A 17,855-nucleotide genomic window follows, 5' to 3' on the forward strand; every position below is an offset into this window, starting at 1 on the left:
GCTTAGGGCCCAGATCCGTATAGTTTTCCCCGAATTTCTGAACTTTCACATTCTTCAACCCAAGGGTGATATCCAGCTGGTACACATTGGTGCAGCTGGTGCTAAAATACTGAAAAATATCCATGCTAATTATAAATAGTTGCTGTGCTGAGCTGCTTGTTTCTTACAGTCTGGGCTTCTATCCTTGGAACACCTGGATCTTCCCATGATCCTGCAGCCAAAAGGGCAATGTCTGACACCCCAGGAGTCTCCAGGATCTTGCCCCTCTGTAAAAGCATCCATTTCGATAGGATGCTGCCTATTTTTACTGTTAAATATTTTGGATGTCATCTTTGCTTATATCTGTTCTATCTTTCTGTATAGTTCCTAGGAAAAGTGTTACTTTCTTTCTTTAAACCCACTTCTAGGTTAGTTTTCTAAGATAAGTATATTATATTTCTAAATTTCTTTTTATACTGTATGTTGGTGTGTGGATGATGTGGGCTTTGCAATCAGGCACATATGAATTTTTAATTCTAGAACAATTCTAACCTACCTGTATCATTTTGGGCAAGGTAACTAAACTCACTCATTTATAAAATTAGGATATTTGCATTTAGCTTGTGGGTTTATTGTAAATAGTAGAAACAATGTATGTAAATTGTTAGCACACTGCCTAATAAGTACTAGGTGATTATTTTGAATGTTGGCTGTTATAATAATTCCTATATTCTTTAAAACATTTTTTATTAGAGAAATTAGGTTTACAAAAAACGTCATGTAGAAATACAGATTTCTAATTTATTCCCACCCCTAGTTTTCCCTATTGTTATCACTTGGTATTAGTGTGGTACCTGATAAAGTTGATGAAACAGTATTATTATAATTATAGTAATCACTATAGTCCATAGTTTATCTTAGGGTTCCCTGTGTTATACAGTCCTATGTTTTTAAAAGATTTTTTATTCTAATAAAATTCTAAAATTTCCTCTTTTAACCACATTCAAATATATAATTCAGTGGTACTAAAGATATTTACAATGTTGTGCTACCATCACCAACATCCATTATCAAAACTCTTCCATCACTCCAAACAGAAACTCTGTACCACTTGTCATTAACTCACCATTCTTTACCTCTATCCTGGCCCCTGGTAACCTGTATTCTAGTTTCTGACTATATATGCGCTTTCTTATTTTAATTATTTCTTGCCACTGAGATCATACAATATTTTTCCTTTTGTTTCTGCCTTATTTCACTCAACATGATGTCTTCAAGATTGGTCATGTTATTGCATGTATCAGAATTTCATTCCTTTTTACAGCCGAATAATATTCCATTGTATGTCTATACCACATTTTGTTTATCCATTCATCTGTTGATAGACACTGGGCTCTGTGCTGGTTTGAAAGATATATGTCCCCTAGAAAAGCCATGTTTTAATCCTAATCCCATTTTGTAAAGGCAGCCGTTTCTTCTAATTCTTATTTAGCATTGTATGTTTGACAGTGTAGTTAGATCATCTCCTTGGAGATGTGATGTAATTGAGAGTGGTTGTTAAGATGAATTAGGTGATGACATGTCTCCACCCATTTGGGTGGGTCTTGATTAGTTTCTGAAGTCCTATAAAAAAGGAAACATTTTGGAGAAAGAGATTCAGAGAGCAGAGCCGAACAACATAGCCACGAGAAGCGGAGTCCACCAGCCAGCGACCTTTGGAGATGAAAAAGGAAAATGCTTCCCAGGGAGCTTCATGAAACAGGAAGCCAGGAGAAGAAGCTAGCAGATGACGCCGTGTTCACCATGTGCCTTTCCAGATGAGAGAGAAACCCTGACCATGTTCATCATGTGCCTTTCCAGATGAGAGAGAAACTCTGATTGTGTTCGCCGTGTGCCTTCTCACTTGAGAGAGAAACCCTGAACTTAATCGGCCTTCTTGAACCAAGGTATCTTTTCCTGGATGCCTTCGATTGGATATTTCTATAGACTTGTTTTAATTGGGACATTTTCTTGGCCTTGGAACTGTAAACTAGCATCTGATTAAATTTCCGTTTTTAAAAGCCATTCTGTTTCTGGTGTATTGCATTCTGGCAGCTAGCAAATAGAACAGGTTCCTTCCATCTTTTGTGATTAGTGCTGCTATGAATGGTAGTGTGCAAATATCTGTTTGAGTCCCTGCTTTCAATTATTTTGGGTATGTACCTAGAAGTGGATTGCCAGGTTTTGTAGTAATTCTATACTTAATTTTCTGAGGAACTGCCAAACTATTTTCCATAGGGGCTACACTATTTACAGTCCCACCAACAATGAACGAGTGTTCCTGTTTCTCTACATCCTCTCCATTACTTGCTATTTTCCACTTAATAGTAGCCATTCTAGTGGGTGTGAAATGGTAACTTGTAGTTTTGATTTGCGTTTCTCTGATGGTTAATGATATTGACTATCTTTTCATGTAAATATAGCCCATTTATATATCTTCTTTAGAGAAATGTCTTTTTAAGTCTTGCCCATTTTTAAATTGGGTTGTTTGTCTTTTGTTAGAGTTGTAGTGCTTCTTTGCATATTTTCTATATTAAATCCTCATCACATATGTGGTTTCCAATAATTTGCTCTGATTCTCTAAGTTGTCTTTTTATTTTCATAATGAAGTCCCTTGATGCACAAAAGTTTTTAATTTTGATGAAAACACATTTATCTACTTTTTCTTTTGTTGCTCATGTCTTTGGATTTAAGGTGCATCTCTTATAAACAGCATATAGGTATGTCAGGCTTTTTTTTATTAGTACTGCCAATATCTGTATTTTAACTGAAGAGTTTAATCCATTGACAGTTACGGTAACTACTGATAATACAGGACTTTCTTTTGCCATTTTGCTATTTGGTCTTTGTAAGTCGCATACAGTTTTTTGTCCCTCAATTTTTCTTTTAATGTCTATTTTCATATTTTTTGGTGTATATTGTATTTTGAGTACCTTTCATTTCTTTCTGGTTATATTTTTCATATATTTTCTTTGTGGTTATCATGGGCTTAAATTCAACATCCTAAATCTATAACAATCATGTTTGACTTGATGCCAACTTAACTTGAATAGCATATACATACACTGTTCCTATACCCCTGTGTTCCCCCACATTTTTGTTATGCTTGTTACAAATTATCTTTATACATTGTATGTTCAAAACCATAGATTTACCATTACTTTTTTTATTAAACTTTTTACTAATTGAGAAATATATATGCAAAAAAAAAAAGCAATAAATTTCCAAGTATATTTTAACAAATAGTTATAGAACAGATTTTAAAGCTTGGTATAGGTTATAGTTCCACGATTTTTTTTTTTTTCTTCTAGCTGCTCCAAGAGACTGGAGACCAAAAGAAATATCAATATAGTGATTCAGCAGTCATACTCATTTGTTAAATCCTATTTTCTTAGTTGTACTCCTCCTTCTCTTTAAATAAGATATAAACATAAAAGCGATAAATTTCAAAGTACATTGCAACAAGTAATTGTAGAGCAGATTTCAGAGTTTGGTATGGATTACAATTCCACAATTTTAGGTTTTTATTTCTAGCTGCTCTTACTGGAGGCTAAAAGAAATATCAATATAATGATTTAGCACTCATACTCATTTGTTAAACCCGACCTTCTCTATATAACTCCACCATCACCTTTGATCTTTCTCCCACTCTTTAGGAGTATTTGGGCTATGCCCATTCTAACTTTTTCATGTTGGAAGGGGCTGTTCATAATATGGGGTAGGGGGATGGAACTAGTTGTGTTCTGGAAGGGCTGGCCCCTCTGCATTTCAGGACTTATCTGGTCAAGGGACCCATTTGGAGGTTGTAGGTTTTGGAGATTTACTCTGGTGACTGGAACCTTTATAGAATCTTATATAATGTCCTAGTTATTCTTTAGGATTGGCAGGAATGGTTTTGGTTGGGGTTTGGCAAGTTAAGTACTTAATCTCATTGGGACTCTCCTGTTCAAACTATATTACTATTCTCTTGTAGCTTTCAGAGCTCTCTCTTTGTTCTTGGCATTTGACAGTTTGACTACTATGTGTCCAGGTATGGTTCTCTTTGAGTTTATCTTAGTTGGGATTCATTGAACTTCTTGAATTTGCATATTCCCATCTTTCATTGAATTTAGGAAGTTTTCTGCCATTGTTTCTTTGAATATTCTTTTCTTTCTTTCTTTACTTCTCTATTTCTCTCTTTCTTTCTCCCTTCCTCTTTCTCTTTTTCCTTTCTTTCTTTCCTTCCTTCCTTCCTTCCTTCCTTCCTTCCTTCCTTCCTTCCTTCCTTCCTTCCTTCCTTCCTTCCTTCCTTCCTTCCTTCCTTCCTTCCTTCCTCCCTCCCTCCCTCCCTCCCTCCCTCCCTCCCTCCCTCCCTCCCTCCCTCCCTCTCTCTCTCTCTTTCTTTTCTTTCTTCCTCCTTCTCTCTTTCTCTTTACCCTCCCTGTTCCTCCCTCCCTCCTTCTCTCTCTTTCCCTTTCTCCCTTTCTTCTCTCTCTCCTTTCAGGACTCCAAAATGTGTATATGGGTATGCTGAATGGTGTCCCAGAGGTCTCTGAGCCTCTGTTTGCCTTTTTTATTCTTTTTTTCTTTCTGCTTCTCACCCTGAGCAAATTTTAATTGTCTTGTTTTTTGTGTATAGTAATTCTCTCTTCTTTCAGTTCCAACCTGCTTTGGAGACCCTCTAGAGATTTTTTCTTTTGGTTACTGTGATCTCCAACTCCAGTATTGCTCTTTGATTCTTTTTAAAAATTTCTGTCTTTATTGAGAATCTCTTATTGTTCATTCATTGGTTTCCTTATACTCTTTAGTTCTTTCTCTGTGTTTTCTTTTATATCCTTGAGTATATTGAGGATCTTTTTTTTTCTTTTTTCTTTTTTTTTTTTTGTCTTTTTCCATTATGTCCAAAGCCTGGTCTTCTTTTTTGATAGATTCTGGATTTATCTTCTTTCTTTAGATGGGCCATCATTTTTTGTTTCATTGTGTGTTTGTAATCTTTTGTTACACAGTGTACATTTTAGTATTTTAAAGTGTTAACTCTGGGAATTAGTCTTTGAGCCATTTATTTCTTAAGTTTATGGTCAGCAAGTGATATGACAGGGATTTCCTTGCGTGCCAGGAGCTAACAAAAACAAACCAGTTAAAAAAACATTTCAGTCTGCAAATTGGCTCTCTGTTGGCAGTGCTTTCCTTCAGAATTTAACCCTCCCATCAAGAAGATCAACCCAAGGCGTATGTGAAGTACATGGTCCTGTCTGTCTTTTTGAGTCCAGTCTTGTCTTGGACTGTGCGTGCTCTTGGCTTAGGAATTCCCCCATTTACAGGAATTCAAATGCCCCTCTACTCCCTATGAAATAGACTTTCTCCTCTTCCTGGGTGCTCTGTTGTATGTCTTAGAACAGATACTCCTTTGCCCTAGGCCACTTTGACTTAGTTGCTTCTTAACACTGCTTTAGCTGTCCGTAAGCTGCTTCTTCCTGTAGGGGAAGTTTTGGGAGGTGTCTGCCATCAGATAGATTGGTACCTACACACAGGCACCCCAGTGTGGAAGGAACTCACAATGGAAGCTTGTGCTGGCTGCACACTACACTGGGGAGGAGGTATGGAAAGGACCAACTTCATGAGGTTCTCCTATAGTTTCTTGAAGTTTCATCTTCTTGATTTGGCCCTCGCCTAGTTAACTGTTTCCTGAAGTTCTGAAGAAGATGGCTCTGCCAGTTTTGCCTAGTTGTTCAAAGATTTTCTGAGAAGAAATGGCACCCTAGATTGTTTTACACTGCCATCTTGAGTGATCGGAACCGTATGTTCTTTTATTTGGATTTTCCCAGTATGTCTTTTCAACTATTTTAGTAGCTGTATGCAGAGTGTTTTTTTTAAGTTAGTAATCAGTTTTCTTATTTCCTAATTTCTATTTTCATCTATTTTTAATTCTTATAATTTGTGTTTGTAATACATAAAAGAAAAACTCACCCTTCTTTTGAATCTGCACTCAAAAATCCTTGGATGTTTTGTATGCCAAAGAGGTAGTTACAAACTCTGGAGAAAGCAATTTACTCTAAGTTAAAACTACAATAATTCTGATCAGATGATTTATTTCCTTAAACTCTCTCACAGTTGTGTAGAAAAAGTGTGACATGGGTAGGTCACTCACAAATTTGTATTTAATTTTAAAGTGAAATAAATGTTCATACTTAAGTATGCTCCTCTGTGGAGACTGAGGCTGTGCAATTTAATGTTGGGTTACTCTTTGTCAGTGTAAATGTTTTAGACTGGCACTAAAACTTCCTCAGTGGTAAGTATTTTTTTTTTTTTAACATGGGCAGGCACCGGAAATCGAACCCGGGTCCTCTGGCATGGCAGGCAAGCATTTTTTCCTGCTGAGCCACCGTGGCCCGCCCTCTTAATGGTAAGTATTTTAAATGCAGGGAAAGTTCAGTATGAGTGTGTGTGTACTAACTAACTGGATTAACAGCTTACTTTTGATATCACCTCTTTTTTTAATTAAAAAAATTATTCAGCTATAATTCACATAACATAAACCTCACCATTTTAAAGTATACAATTCAGTGGTTTTAGTATATTCACAAAGTTGTGTGAACACCCCCCCCCCCCATCTAATTCCAGAACACTTCCATCACTCCAATAAGAAATTCAGTACCTGTTAGCTGTCAGCTTCAATTTGCCCATCCCCATCCCCTGGTAAACCATTATTCTACTTTCTGTCTCTGTGACTTTGCCTTTTCTGAACTTTTCATATAAATGAAGTTATGAAACATGTAGTCTTTTATGTCTGACTTCTTTCACTTATACTAATATCTTCAAGGTTGATCCACTTTGTGGTATGACACTACTCCATTCCCTTTTATGGCTGAGCCATGAAACCATTGTATGGTTATGGTACATTTTGTGTATCCGTTGTCAATTGATAGATATTTGGGTTGTGGCCACTTTTTGCCTGTAAGAATAATATCTTTGTGAACATTCATATACAAGTTTTTGTGTGAACATGTATTTTCAATTCTCTTGGGCATATACCTAGAAATGGAGGTGCTGGGTCATATGGTAACCTGATGTTTAACTTTTGAGGTACTGCCAACCTAAAGTTAGCTCTTTGTAGAAGTCAAATTTTGCCTTTATTTAGAGTCAAACAGGATGTGAAATGTATTTATTAGGTGAAAGGAAAGTGCAAGTTTTATTGTCTGTTTTTGGCACAGTTGTAACTTTCCCCGTGTCACCTGTGAATCAGGGGTAGAGTCAGGAATAGAACCCAGAGTGTCTGACTATAGATCTGGAAATTCTTGGAGTAGTTTAGGAAAAAGTATTTCCAACTATCAAGAACTCATCCAACAGAAGTTAAGGGTATAGGTTCTGGAGTCTGTGATCCAGAGTCCAAATCCCAAGAAGGGGAGTGTTGACATTCAATCCGTAGACTCTAGCCAGAGCACCAGGGTGTGAATCTTGGCTCTGCTATTTCTTATTAGCAAGTTACCTACCTCTGCAGTAATACTCTTCTCTCATGGAGTTATTATGAGCGTTGAACAAGTACTTATACAATGCATGTGTTAAGCGCTATATTAACTTATAATGGTTATAAATATTAACCGTTAATATTGTTACAACTAACTGTGTGGGCTGGAGGAATTATCCTAACCTCTTTGGGCCTCAGTTTTCTCAGCTGTAAAATAAGGCTAATAATAGTAACTCATGGGATTGCTGAAAGGATTCAGTTGCTCATACTACATAATTTGCAAACAATGGCACCTGACACATGATAAGTGCTCTATAAATTTAGTGTTTGTTGTCAGTGTTTCATTCAAAGAAAAGCAGTAATTTTTACATTTATTTTGGAAGTTCAGCCACCAATTGATCATAATCTGCCCTGTAAATATTGAAGCCCCCTTTCAAGAGACTCTGAATTGACTTGGAAAGTCTAAATTTCAATAGCTTTTTCTGTCAGGATATTTATTGGGGGGAAGAGAGAGGCCTCTGCCATCTATAGGCTGAGTTCCACACCTCTGATCTCTTCTACTCTCCACCTGGAGTTTGGCTGGTGAATAGCTAAGTAAATGATAACTGAGCTCACCTCACACCAGGCAGAGCACCAGTGTGATGAATGAAAGGAATCAGAGTCCTTGGAAAACGGTCCCCTAATATGCATTTCATGTACTGGGTGGAGAAAAGCAGGGATAGAGAAGAAACCTTAGATGTTAACCAGTAAATAATCTGGGGAAATATTGGTGGACTGGGATGTAGAGTGGATGATGAGAAAAAGTCAATTTTTCTTGAACCAGCTATTCAGAAGAACTTCTGTAGTTAGTTTTGACTGTTAATCAGTTTTATTATGAAGCATATGGTCTGAAGCAGAGAACTTTTCCTGGCTCAGAACATTAGGATGTTCAGTTCATTCTAATCCCACTACTCTAGTGGCTTCTAGAAGGGCAGTGAACATTTACAGCTATTTTGGTTGGCAAAAATTCCTCAGTCCAATAGGCTTCTCCTTTTGTATTTTTCCCTAGAACTCAAGAATTGATGGCCTTTACTCTACCCACTCTTCCAGTCAGTTTACAGGAGGCATCAGGGTGCAAGTCAGCTGGTCTAGTGAAAAGACACTGGCCTTTTGGAGACAGAGAAATCTGGGTTTGAATTCTAACCTTACCACTTGATTGTGCTGTTAAGTGATGGGTTTCCTCACCCATAAAACGAGGATAATTATCTTTAGGACATTTAGGATTAGAAATAGTGTATATACAGTACACAGTTATAGTACTTGGCCCATCACAGGTTATCAATAATGGTGGTGGTTGTAACCATGATTAGAGCCAGGATTAACCAGGGGAGCACTCAGCCAGATGCAGAAATGCATTCTCTATTTTTTTCTTATTATTTTATTATACAATCTAATTACAAAAGTACAGCTCATTGTAAAAAAGAACAATGACAAAAACTCAATATAGAAGTGTGAAAAATGAAAATTTCTAATTGCTATTCTTACCCTATCCTATTTTCTCTGAGCCAAGCTCTTGGCGCTCTTGTTCATGTTATGTGGTTGGCAGCCTTGGGGTTGGCGTCCTGATATACACACCCCGTGTTGTCCCTTCTACTTGATAACAGGGTAGCTCTCTGTGACCAGTAGAATATGGCAGAAATTATGAAATGTCACTTCAAAATTAGGTTATAAAAAACTGGCTTTCTTCTTGGGTACTCTTGCTTTACTCTCTTGGCTCACTCACGCTGGAGGAAGGAAGTTGCCATGTTGTGAGTAGTCCTGTGGTGAGGCCCACATGGCAAGGAACCGAAGCTCTAGCCAACAACTAGTGAGAAAACAGGCCTGCTGACACCAGGGGAGTGAGATTAGAAGTGGATTTTTCAGCTCCAGTTGAGCCTTTGAGATAGCTGCATCCCTGGCCAATAGCTTGACTGTGACCTCATGACAGACTTCAAGTCAGACCTACCACCTAAGATGCTTTCTGATTTCTGACCCTCAGTATCTCTGAGATAATGAATGTTATTTTAAGTTGCTAAGTTTTGGGGTAATGTGTTATGCAGCAGTAGATAACTAATATATGACTTTTGACTATTTTTCTATTGAGTTTTTCTTATATATTCAAAGAAGTGCTTTTCAGATAGACAGATAGATAGATAGATAGATATAAATAGATATTGGCCCTCTGTCATATGTTGCAAGTTTTCTGATTTGGTTTTTGTCTTTAAACTTACTTTGAGGGGTCTTTATTATGTAGAAGTACTTATATCTATGAGTTTTGATTTTCTAAAGCTTTTTCTGATATATTGGCTTAGACATTACAGTTCTTAGGCCATGAAAATGTCCAACTCAAGGCATCATCAGGACAATATGTAGACTCTGAAGATAGGCTGCTAGTATCTGGGATACCTCTTTCACATGGGAAGGCACATGGCTGGCATCTGCTCGTCCTTTGCTCCCAGGTTTCATTGCGTTCAGCTTTTGTTCCAGTGGCACCTTCTCTGAACTTCTGTCTGTCTTCTCTTAGCTTCTCCAGGGTTTTTCTCTATGAACTTCTATTAAAGTCATCTCTTAACTTCTCTGGGAGCTTCTCTGAGTTCTCTTGCCTTTTTCTGTGTATCCTTTACCCTCTTATAAAGGACTGTAGTAAGGGGATTAAGACCTACCTTGAATGGGGTGGAACACACTCAATTGAAATAACTTAATCAAAAGGACCTACTACAATAGTGCTGCACCTGCAGGAATGGATTAAAAGAACATGGCCTTTTCTGGGCGACATAACAGCTTCAAACTATCATACTATGTCTTTTCCTTTATGATTTGATCATGTTTAGAAAGTTCCTGCCCAATTTTATTTAAAAAGTACCTATGTTATCATTTGCTACCATTATAATTTTTGAAAGTTTTTTTATTGTAAAATATATATACAAAGCAAAGAAATAAAAAAGCAGTAATTTTCAAAGCACACTTCAACAAGTGGTTACAGAACAGATCCCAGAATTTGTCATGGGCTGTCTTTCCACCATCTCAGATTTTTCCTTCTAGATTCTACAAAACACTGGAGGCTAGAAGGACTACCATTATAATTCTATATTCTTTCTTTAATCCATCTAGAATTTATTTTTTTGAAGGTGTGAAGTAGAGAAATAAGTTTATTTTCTCCTCAAAATTTAGTCAATTCTGCTCCATGCTCCAGGACATCAGTTGCTGAAGGAGCTGTGTACTGGAGAAGCTGTCCATCCTCTAGGTGCCTGCCAAGAGGAGGAATCTGGAAGGAATGTTTCTTTCTCCTATAATGTCTCTCTAGGAAAAGTATTTAAAGAGTCCAGTTCCATTTTCACAGAGTAAGCAATGAAGACTGGATTTGAAGCTGAGAGACAATGAATCGATACCTGACATAATCGGCATTGAAGGGTGTTAGAAATGGCCTTTCATTAGTGAATTAGTGATAGTCAAGATTTTTGAGCTATTCCCTTCCTTGCATGACAGGGTATGAGAATCCAGTGAGGTGTAGCCTTCATTCTTAAAAGATAGTCCCTAAGGCTTGATCCCCTAACAGTTCTTTCAACACTAATGCCAACTGCTGCTAAAAGGGAAACAAAAACCCTGCTTCTGGAATTTTTAATTTGCCTGTAAATAAATAATAAATTTTATTTACCAGGCCTGGGGCTGGTTGGTGCATCTACATGGAAAAGAGAGCTGGGACTATTTATCTTGTAGAATAACTTTTTATGAATTGTTTTACGCCTGTTTGCCAATGAAAGTTTTAGAGTAAATGTCTGTGTGACAATATGAAAGAAAGAAAAATTTACCAATTGACCAAATATCATGTGTTGAGTTTTCTTTTCTTTCCTTATTGATTAAAATGCCACCTTTATCATATACAAAATTCTCATATGAATCTTTTTTTCTGGACTTCTTATTCTATTTCATTATCGTTTTCTTTTTGGGTGTCCTCATTTGGAAGTACTATCATGTTTTTGATAACCATAGCTTTATAGTATTTTTTGAAATCTGGTAGGGGAAATTTTTCTTCTTACTGTTTTCAGAAACTTCCTGGCTCTTTTCAGCCTTTACCGTTCCAGATGAATGTTCGGAGTTTTGCAGAAATCATGTTTATCTAAAAAGAACATTTTTGCAAATTGACTTTCATAAAGCAGCATGATACACCTCTCCATTTATTAAGGTCTTTTAAAAAAATTTCCATATACTATCCTATTATTAAAACGTTGCGCTGGTGTTGATACAATTGATGAAAGCACATTTTTATAATTGTACTATTAACTATAAATAGCTCGTGTTTTGACTTAGGGTTACTGTTTATGTTGTGCAGTTCCATAGATTTTTTTTTTTTTGCATGGGCAGGCACCGGGAATCAAACCCGGGTCTCCAGCATGGCAGGTGAGAACTCAGCCACTGAATCACTGTGCCCCGCAGTTTTTTCCTTTTATTATTCCATAGATTTTTTTAAAATTTTTATTCTAGTACCATATATACAACCAAAATTTTCCCCTTTTAACCACATTCAAATATGTAATTCATTGCTGTTAATTATATTCCCAAACTTGTGCTACTATCACCAACATCCATTACCAAAATTTTCCCATCATCCCAAATAGAAACTCTGTACATTTTAAGCCTTAACTCCCTATATTAAGATCTTTTTATGTCTCTCTTGTAAATCTTACTAATTTCTTGTTAGGCTTATTTCTGGGTATTAAAAGTCTTTGTTGATATTGTAAATAGAATCTTCTTTTTTTCTTTTTACATTTTCTAATTGATTATTGATGCTCCAGAGAAGATCTTGCTAGTTTTTCTTGTATTTATTTGGTATCTTGTATTTATCTTGTAATTCCTCATACGTTTTCAGCTGTTTTTTGTTTGTTTGTTTCTGGGTAAAAAAGCTTTATTTGCAAATAATTGTAATGAAGATTACAGTGAAATAGTACAGGGAACCATAAGCATATTAACAAGGAGGCCTGGTGTAGGACTGGGGAGGTTAGAGGAAGTTTCTCTAAGAATGTGACATTTAAACTGCTATTTTTTAGTACCAGCTTATGAGTTTTTTAATATCAGGATTAATTACTTTTTTAGTCTCTATTGAAATCATATAGCTTTCTTATTTAATCTATTAAATTAATGTAATATAATTAATTAATTATATTGAACTATCATTGCTTTTCTGAAATAAATTCTACTTGGTTGTCATGTATTACTGTTTTATTCTATTCTACTTATTGTAATATCTACATCTCTTTATTCATTAATTAATGTTAGTTCTTTAATGTTGTTCTTTGATAATTCTACCTCAATGTTTTATATGTTCCACCTCAGGGCTATTCCTTATGTCTGAAATGCTATTCTTTCAGATATGTATCTGCGTACTTGGTTCCTTGATTCCTTTAAGTCTTCGGTGACATGCTACCTTAGCAGCGAAATTTTCTTTAACTTCTTTATAAAAAATGGAAACTTCCCCTAGAATTTCCTATCCCCCTTACCATGTTTAGACTTACAAGAAAGACATAAAAATATCACTAGTCACCATCTGTTATTTCATACCTACCATTTCTTTGTCTGTTTTTTCTCTACCTCCACCAGCCAAATGTAAGCTCCATTAGAGCAGAGGCTTTGTTTTGGTCACTGCTGTGTCCTCAGCATCTGGAACGGTGCCTGGTACATAGTAGGCACTGAATAAATATATGCATTTTTTTTTTTTTTTTGCATGGGCACCAGGAATCGAACCCAGGTCTCTGGCATGGCAGACAAGAACTGTGCCACTGAGGCACTGTTTAATCGCCCTGAGTAAATATTTTAAATGAACAATTGAGTACAATATATATTTTTGCTCTCTCTTTTAAATCTTTTTCAGATCTTCTGCATCAGAATTTCTCTTCCGTAAAATGAATTGGAAGTTTCCCATCTTTCAGTATGTTCCAAAATAGGTCATATAACATGGAAGTTCTTTTCCTTGAATGTTCCAGGAAACTATTTGAACCTGTTGCTTTTTGGTGAGGAGGATAAATCTTTGGCAGCCTTTTAAATTCAATTATCACTTGTTTATTCAGGCTTTCTACTTTTTTTTTAAATCCATTTTAGAAATTTTTATTTTCATATAAATGGGCATTTCAATTCCAAATTTTGAATTAAAACATTAGATATCTTCCTATTAAAGAAAACAAGAAAGGTTGATTACATTGTTCTTGAAGAGCCAGCAAATTAAATGACAAGAAAAAAGAAATAAAATAAAATTGAGGGCCGGGCCATGGTGGCTCAGCAGGCAGAGATCTTGCCTGCCATGCTGGAGACCCGGGTTTGATTCCGGTGCCTGCCCATGCAAAAAAAAAAAAAAAAGGAAAATAAAATTGACTTTTAATTGGTACATTTTAAAAATATCTCCTGTGTCAGTGGCTGAAAACCCCTTTCTCATTCTGTGCTGTTTGTATTATTATTTTCATGGAAAGACTTGACAGTAACATCTTTTTTAAAAAAAAAATTAGTTTCTTCTTTTTTTGGTGTGTGTGTATTCTAATTTCTTGAACTGAATATATGGTTTATTTTTATTTTTGTTTTTGAATAAAAATCTCTTAAGAATATAAATTTTCATCTAAGTTCAGCTTTAGTTGTATCCCATAGTTTTTGGATTTTTTTCCCCATAGTTTTAAATATGCTGTGTCCTTGCTATTTGTTTCTAAATATCGGCCTCCTTTGTTTTGAATGAGATCACTCTTATTATGGGGTGATTAGTAGTTTAAATTGGATCACAATTTCCCTGAGAGGTGGTTTGTGACATGGAATCCTCTATTTGTTACCCATCAGATGGAAGAGGGCGTTTGTCTACCACAGGATCAGAAAAGGGCTTATTGAACATGCCCTGAAAGGTTTTCCCTCTAGCTCTTTTGACACATAGCACCTCTTTTTTTTTTTAATATATTTTAATTGAGATTAAACAAAAGAGGTTCTCTGGGGGTGACTCTTAGGCATAATTGTAAGTAAGCTTACCTTCTCTTTTGCAGGGAAAAAGTTTCATAGGAGCGAGTCCCAAGATTGAGGGCTTTGCCTATTAAATTGGTTGTTCCCAATGCTTATGAGAATATCAGGCACTCCTCAGGTGGGGAAGTTTAATATGTCCTCCTTTCTCCCCAGTCTCACAAGGGAACTTTACAAATACTTTTTTTTCTCTCTCCAAATTACTCTGGAATGCAGAGAACCTCTTTTGTTGCTCAGATGTGGCCTCTCTCTCTAAGCCAACTTGGCTGGTGAACTTACTGCCCTTCCCCCTATGTGGGACACGACTCCCAAGGATGAGCTAGGACCTGACATTATGGAATCGAGGAAGCCTTTTTGACCAAAAAGAGTGTTTTAGTTTGTTAATGCTGCCAGAAAGCAATATACCAGAAATGGAAGGACTTTTAAAAAGGAAATTTATTAAGTTGCAAGTTTACAGGTCTAAGGTCTTAGTTTGGATAGAAATATCCAAACTAAGGCATCCAGAGAAAGACATCTTAACTCCCAAGAAAGAGCTGATGATATTCTGGCTTTTTCTCTCAGCTGGGAAGGCACGTCTATGGGCTTCTTCAAACATCTTCCCTGGGGGTGTTTTCCTTCTGTATCTCCAAAGGTCTGTGGCTGAGTGGGCTCTAAAGCTTTTTCCAAAATGGTTTCCTCTTAAAGTACTCCACTAAGCAACCCTACCTTGAATGGATGGAGACACATCTCCATGGAAGCTAACTAATTAAAAGTTAACACCCACAATTGGGTAGGTCACATCTCCATGGAAGTAACTTAATCAGAAGATCCCATGTAGCAATACTGAATCAGGGTTAAAGAATATGGCTTCTCTGAGGTACATAACAGTTTTACACCAGGGGCAATAGAGAAATGAGACAAAATGAAGTTTCCATGGCTGAGAGATTTCAAACAGAAACAAGAGGTTATCTGGGAGGTTATTCTTATGCAATATATAGATATCCCTTTTTCATTTGTGGTATATTGGAGTGGCTAGAGGGAAGTATCTGAAACTGTTTAACTGTATTCCAGTAACGTTGAGTCTTGAAGAGGATTGTATAACTATTTAGCTTTTACAGTGTGAATGTGCAATTATGAAAACCTAGTGGCTGATGCCCCTTTATCCAGGGTATGGACAAATGAGTAAAAAAAAAAGGACAAAAAAATAAATAAATAATGGGGGGTGGGGCATAAGGGGTAAAAAAAATTGGGTAGATTGTGATACTAGTGGTCAATGAGAGGGAGGGGTCAGGGATATTGGATGTATGGGTTTTTTTTTTTCCCTTTTCTTTTTTTTTTTTTGCATGGGTAGGCACTGGGAATTGAACCCAGGTCTCCGGCATTGCAGGCTAGAACTCTGCCTGCTGAGCCACTGTGACCCGCCCCTTTTTTCTTTTTGTTTGTTTTTCTAGAGTGATGCAAATGTTCTAAAAATGGTTTTGGTGATGAATACACAACTATGTGGTGTTATTGTGAGCCATTGATTATATACTTTGGATGGACTGACTATATGTGTGTGAAGATTTCTGAATACAGTGTTTTTAAAAATTACTCTGGGTTGTATTGGGCCATCACACTAAAAGATTTCACTCCCTATTCAAGATTCCATGTAATTATGGTGTTCAAATAAACTGATCATACAAGTTAACTTAGTGTGCTACCAAAAATGTAAATTTTGCACCAAATAAACCTTTCTTCCTTTGGTCTCACACAGAAGTTGAAGTTTTAAAATATATATCATATCATCCTTTACTCACACAGCACCCCTTAAGCAAACAAGTGTTTAGTAGCTAATCAAGTATCTTTTTTTGTAGTGGAGTTGTCAGGTCAAATTTTATCATTATCACTGTCAATTTAGCAGCATGACTTTTGAACTTGCAAGTTCTGTACTTGCCTATATGAGATGTGCTTTGGGAATGCACCACTCAATCCTCTTCTCTGCTTGCCTCATTCTCTTGCTTATTATTGAGCTGTTAGAACTGGAGTTGAAGTATCTGAGACTCCATTTTAATTTCAGCAAGTATGAGTTTCACTTAATTTTTTTTTCACCCCATGCTTTTTTTATCAAAGCAAGTGAGGCCGAGTGGAAAAAGTTCTGGACTAGAAGTAGTATGTAGAGTAGAAAAAGTGTGGACTAGAAGTCAGAGCATCTGCCTGACAGACCTGATTCTAACTCTTGGTGGCTGGATAACCTAAGCATGTTATTTGGCCTCCTTTAAATTGGGAATGCTAATCAAGCATCACAGAATTCTTTTAAGCTCACATTAAATAATATACAGAAAATTGCTTGGAAAACAATAAAGAGCCAATATAAGGGATTATTATTATACAGATGTAATTACAGAGATTAGTTTACCTGTTCAGGTTTACTGAATAATTTAATAGAAGAGTCCAGGAAATTAAATCTTTCACACTTCTGATAGACAGACGATCTATTCACCAGGCAGCATTTCCCCACTCAGAAGTACCTTTCGAAAGTTTGCATTGGTTAAAACAAAGCAATTTCTTTCTTTCTTTTTTTTTTGAAATATTTTTTTTTTTTTTTTTTTTTTTTTTTTAAAGGAAAGACAGAGAGAAGGAAGGAAGGATAGAAGGAAGGAAGGAAGGAAGAAAGGGAAACATTTTTAAACATTTTCTTGCTTTATTGTATTTTGTTTTTCCGTTTTTTGTTACATGGGCTGGGGCCGGGAATCGAACCGAGGTCCTCCGGCATAGCAGGCAAGCACTTTTGCCCGCTGAGCCACCGCGGCCCACCCCTGAAATATTTTTATTGATAAATCTTCACACACTTACATTCCATACATGGTGTATATTATCACATAGTTGTGTATTCATTAACATGATCATTTTTTAGAACATTTACATCAGTACAGAAAAAGAAATAAAAAGAAAAAAGAAAAAACTCATACATCCATACCTCTTACCCTTCCCTCTCATTGACCACGAGTATTTCCATCTACCCAATTTACTTTACCCCTTGTGCTGGTTTAAAACAATGTATGTACCCTAGAAAAGCCACGTTTTAATCCTAATCTCATTTTGTAAAGGCAGCTGTTTCTTCTAATTCCTATTCAGTATTGTATGTTGGAAACTTTAATTAGCTTATCTCCATGGAGATGTGACTCAATCAGTGTGGGTATTAAACCTGATTAGGTGGAAACTGTCTCCACCCATTCCAGGTGGGTCTTGATTAGTTTTCTGGAATCCTATAAAAGAGGAAACATTTTGGAGAAAGGGAGAGATTCAGAGAGAGCAGAGAAGAATGGCAGAGCCATGAGAGTCCACCAGCCAGTACTTTTGAAGATGAAGAAGGAAAACGCCTCATAGGGAGCTGGAGAGAAAGCTAGCAGATGACGCTGTTTTCATCATGTGC

The 17,855-nt window shown here is 36.5% G+C and overlaps 1 protein-coding gene across 3 annotated transcripts in view; it reads left to right on the forward strand.

Moving 5' to 3' along the window:
• Positions 1–17,855, forward strand: part of STXBP1 (syntaxin binding protein 1) — a 130,966-nt gene that overhangs the window by 20,390 nt on the left and 92,721 nt on the right. The gene's annotated exons all lie outside the window — the stretch shown is intronic.

The sequence above is a fragment of the Tamandua tetradactyla genome, chromosome 2, assembly GCF_023851605.1.
Source record: "Tamandua tetradactyla isolate mTamTet1 chromosome 2, mTamTet1.pri, whole genome shotgun sequence".
In the NCBI taxonomy this organism is placed as follows: domain Eukaryota; kingdom Metazoa; phylum Chordata; class Mammalia; order Pilosa; family Myrmecophagidae; genus Tamandua; species Tamandua tetradactyla.